General features: G+C 42.7%; 1 pseudogene; it reads left to right on the forward strand.

Annotated features, from left to right (window-relative positions):
* The first annotated feature begins 3,541 nt into the window (after positions 1–3,541).
* Positions 3,542–3,669, forward strand: LOC124512721 (uncharacterized; annotated as a pseudogene).
* The last annotated feature ends 1,676 nt before the right edge of the window (positions 3,670–5,345 follow it).

A 5,345-nucleotide genomic window follows, 5' to 3' on the forward strand; every position in this document is an offset into this window, starting at 1 on the left:
TGAGAATTATCGCCCTGAGTGTTGCTAGGAGGCATACGGCGAGAAGTGTCGATGGAGACGGGGAGAGACGGAGCGGCCTGCGTGTGTCAAGCTGGTGGCTCTCTAAGTGATCTGTGCCGCGATTCCAAAGGCTTCGTGCAATCAGGCAGCAAGAACAGAAATGCAAGGGGAACCGGGCAGGGCCGCCCTTTGGGGGAGATCCTTCAGCTGGGGCCCCCGATCTCCAATGCCACCAGTTTGCCACGCCTCTTGTATGCCCCTAAAGCGTCGCCAGCCCTTGAAACACGCAGACCCAGAGACCTCCAGCGACGGAATCTACTCAGTGCTGTATGGACCATCATGTCCAACCCCTGCATCTCACAGGTGGGGAAACTGAGACCGCAAGAGCAAGTGGGGAACCCCACATCCCCCCAAGAGGAGGGCAGAATGAAACAGTGTAGGTATGACATCCAGGACTAGGCACAGGGGACCCCGCCCCCCGCCGTCCCAGCCACAGAGCTGGTCAGACGGCAGTTTGTAACCTCTCTGAGCCTCGCTTTTGCCATGTATACTAGAAGTTAGCAAACCACTTTTTAATTTTTTAATTAATTAATTAACTAATTAATTAATTAATTTAGGGAGAGAGAAGATCCCAAGCAGGCTCTACACTCGGTGTGGAGCCTGCTGCAGGGCTCGATTCCATGACCATGAGATCATGACCTGCGCTGAGATCGAGAGTCAGTCGCTTAACCTGTTTGAGCCACCCAGGCACCCCACCAAACCCCGTCTTTAAAAAGCACACAGTTGGGGCGCCTGGGTGGCTCAGTCAGTTAAGTGTCCCACCTCGGCCCAGGCTACGATCTCACGGTTCGTGGGTTCGAGCCCCGCGTCGGGCTCTGCGCTGACACCTCGGAGCCTGGAGCCTGCTTCCGATCCTGTGTCTCCCTCTCTCTCTAGCCCTCCCCCTCCCTCCCTCTCTTTCTCTCTCTCTCTCTCTCAAAAAATGCATAAAAATTAAAAAAATAAAATAAAAACAAACAGTAAATATTTTAGTCTGTACAGCCATAGAGTCTCTGTTCCAAGTATTCAACCACGCAGTTGCTTAAAAGCACTCATAGACTGTGCGGAAAAATGGGCGTGGCCGCATGAGGATAACACCTGATTTGCAAAAGCAGCTCAGGGGTCACAGTTTGGTGATCCTTAATCTATGTAATCAGTAAATTAGTGGCTCCTTCATAGGACTGTCACGATGAATCCCAGAGATGATGTACACGGAATTCTCTAGAAGAAGGCCTGACCCGTAACAGGCACTCAAGACACGTTGGGTAGTACGATTTTGTGTCCAATGTATAGTACATACACACATGTAATGTGGGTCTAACCCTCTTGTGAAGTGCTGATTGACCATGCTGAGAGACTGGCCAGGAATGCCTCTAGAAGCTTTCAGTAAAGACCTGCGTGTAAAGAACAGGAGTTCGGATCTCTAGACGGGTCTTGCGTTTACATGTCAAACCAGCTCTTGACTCAGAAAAGGTGAAAACACGTTGACCTATTGCAACGACGATTCAATGTTTGCATATATGGTGGAATGATCACACAAGGAGCTTAGCTAATATCCAGCAGCACACGTTTTCTTCAGCCAGGTGTCTGCGGACAGACACTTAGGTGTTCTGTATGTCTTGGCTGTTATAAATAATGCTGCAATGACCACAGGGGTGCATATACCTTTTCGGGTGTTTGTTTTCTCGAGTTAGTACCCAGAAGAGGAATTGCTCGATCATACGGCAGTTTCGTCTTTAATTGTTTGAGGAGCCGCCATACTGTTTCCCACAGTGGCTGCACCAGTTTGCATTCCCGCCAACAGGGCACGAGGCTTCCTTGGTCTCCACATCCTCACCAACACTTGGTATTTCGTATCTTTTGGTACCAGCCATGCTGACAGGTGTGATATCTCATTGCGGTTTCGCTTTGCGTTTCCCTGATGATGAGCGACACGGAGCGTCTTTTCATATCCCTCTTGGCCACCTGGACGTCTTCTTTGAAAAGATGTCTCTTCAGATTCTCTGCCCCCTTTTTAATCAGACTGGTGTTTTCTTATTGTGTATATGAGTTCTTTATATATTTTGGATGTTAACCCCTTATCAGGTGCATGGTTTGCAAACATTTTCTCCCATTCAGTGGGTTGCCTTTTCGTCTTGTTGGTGGTTTCCTTTGCTGCACAGAAGCTTTTGGGTTGATGTAGTCATTTGTTTATTTTGGCTTTTCTTGCCTTTGCTTCTGATGTGAAAACCAAAGTATCCTTGCCCAGGCTGATATCAAGGAAATTACCATCTATGTTTTCACCTAGGAGTTTTACGGTTTCAGGTCTCACATTGAAGTCTTTAATCCACTTTGAGTTGATTTTTGTGTACGCTGTGATATAGGGATCCAGGGTCATTCTTTTGCATATTTCTCTCCAGTTTTCTAAACACCATTTGTTAAAGAGACTGGTCTTTCCCCTTTTTATATTCTTGGCTGTTTGTCATACCTTAATAGACCGTATGTATGTGCGTTTATCTCTGTGCCCTCCCCTGTTCTATTCATCTACGTCTATGTGTTTTTATGCCAATGCCAGACTCTTGATGTCTACAGCTTTGTAATACAGTTGGGAATCAGGGACAGTGATAGCTCCATCTTTTGTCCTTCTCAAAGCTCCTTAGGCTGTTCAGGGTCAATGGTGGCTCCATACCGATTTTAGAACTGTTTGCTCTAGTTCTGTGAACAATACCATTGGAATTTTGCTAGGGATGGCATTGAAATCTATAGATTGCTTTGGGTAGTGTGGACACTTAAACAATATAAATTCTTCCAATCCATGTGCATGGAATATCTCTCCATTTATCTGTGTCTTCTCCGACTTCTTCTCTCATTGTCTGATGGTTTTCAGTGTAGAGGTCTTTCCCCTTGGTTAAGTGAATTCCTACGTATTTCTGTTCTTTTTGATGCAGTTGTACATGGGATTGTATTCTTAATCTCTCTTTCTGATGGTTCATTTAGTGTACAGAAATGCAACAGACGTCTGTCTATTGGTTTTGCGTCCTGCAACTTTACCGCATTCATTTATTAGTTCTAAGAATTCTTTGGTGGATTCTTTGGGATTTTAGATATAGACACAGGTAAATGTAGACACACATGAAGATACAGATACAGCTCTGAATAGTGACATTCTCACCTCTTCCTTCCGATTTGGATGCCCTTTCATCTTCCCTCGTTTCCAGCTGGGGCTTCCTACACTACGTTGAATAAAGGTGGCGAGAATAGGCACATCCTTGCCTTGATCCTGATTTTAAGGGAAAAGCTTTCAGCTTCCACGGTCGAGTATAATGTTAGCTGTGGGACTGTCACGATATAGCCTTCACTATGTTGAGGTACACCGCCTCTATAGCCAACTTGTTGAGATTTTTATCGTAAATGAATGTTGAATTTTGGTCAAATGCTTTTTCTGCATCTATTGAGATGATCGTATACCTTTTATCCTTCATTTTGTTAATGTGGGTATCACGTTGATTGGTGTGCAAATATTAGCTTTGCGCAGTGGCAGTATCGTAGCCAATGAGGTTTATCCGAGGCGCGATTATTGCTAATTGAAAACTTTTCGCAAATATTGGACCATCTTCGCAGATGGTCCCACTTGATGGTGGCGTAGGAGCCTTTTAGTGTGTTGTTAAATTCAGTTTGTGAATATTTTGTGGAAGGTTTTTGCATCTATGTTTATCGGGGACACTGGTCCGTAGTTTTCTTTTCATGTGGTATCCTTGTCTGGTTTTGGTATCAGGGTAATAATGCTGGCCTCATAAAATGAGTTTGGAAGTTTCACCCTCTTCAGTTTTTTGGAGGAAGTTGAGAAAGATTTGGTATAAATTCTTGGAATGTGTTGTAGAACTCACCAGTGAAGCCACCTGGTCCTGGATGTTGGTTTGTTGGGAGGTTTTAGATTCTTGATTTAATCTCCTTATTAGTGAACAGTCAATTCATATTTTTCTATTTCTTCATGATTTAGTCTTGGCGGGTTGTAGGTTTCTGGTAGTCTCTTACGAGCCTTTGTATTTCTGTCGTAATGTCTCCCCTTTCATTCCTAGTTTCATTTATTTCAGTCCAATCATATTTCTTTCTTTTTTTTTTTTCTTGGTGAGTCTGGCTAAAGATTTGTCAATTTTGTTTATCTTTTCAAGGAATCAGCTCTTGCTATCATTGATCTTTTCTATTGTCTGTTTAGCCTCTATTTCATTTATTTCTGCTCTGACCTTTGTTATTTCCTTTCCTTTACGGGATTTGTGCTTTGTTTGTTCTTTGCCTAGTTCCTCGAAGTGTATAGTTACGTTGTTTATTTGAGATTGTTCTTGTTACCTGAAGTACAACTGTGTTGCTATAAATTTCCCTCTTAGAATTGCTTTTGCTTTGTCCCATAAGCTTTGATGTGTTATATTTCCATTTTCATTGGTCTCAAGGTATTTTTTTATTTTACCTTTGATTTTATCATTGACCCACTGATTGTTCAGTAGCATGTTGTTTAGTATCCACATATTTGTGAATTTTCCACTTTTCTTCTTGTAACTGATTTATGGTTTCATACCAATGTTGTCAAAAAAAGATGCCTGATCTGATTTCAGTCTTCTTAAATATGTTAAGACTTGTTTTGTGGCCCAACATGTGAACTATTCTGGAGAATGTTCCATGTGTGCTTGAGAATAATGTGCATTCTGTTGCTTTCAGATGGAAAGTTCTCTATATACCTGCTAAGTCCTTCTGGTCTAATGTGTCATTTAAAACCAATGGGTCTTGGGGCACGTGGGTGGCTCACTCAGTTAAGCGACAGACTCTTGATTTCGGCCCAGATAATGATCTCACAGACTGTGGGATCTCACCAACTGTGAGATCAAGCCCCATGCTGCACTGACAGCACAGAGCCTGCATTGGATTCTCCCTCTCTTGCTCTCTCTGCCCCTCCCCCACTCATGCTCACTCTCTCTCTCTTTCAAAATAGATAAATAAATACATAAATACATAAATAATAAGAAAAATGTTTTTTATCCATTTTCTGTTTGGGGGATCTTTCCGTTGAAGTAAGTGGGATATTAATGTCTCCTATTATTATTGTGTCGTTATCCATTTGTCCCTTTGGGTCTGTTAATATTTGCTTTGTATATTTAGGTGCTTGTATGTTGGGTGCATAAATATTTACAATTGCCATATCCTCTTGTTGTAGTGACCCCTTTAGCATTATGTAACGCCCTTTTTTGTCTTTCATTACAGTCTTTGTTTTACAGTCTATTTTGTCTGATACAAGTATTGCTACCCTGGATTGTTTTGTTTTGTTTTGTTTTCAC

This window comes from Lynx rufus, unplaced genomic scaffold (genome assembly GCF_022079265.1).
Source record: "Lynx rufus isolate CCGP_SWC_20201006 ecotype Redwood Valley unplaced genomic scaffold, mLynRuf1.p SCAF_17, whole genome shotgun sequence".
NCBI lineage: Eukaryota > Metazoa > Chordata > Mammalia > Carnivora > Felidae > Lynx > Lynx rufus.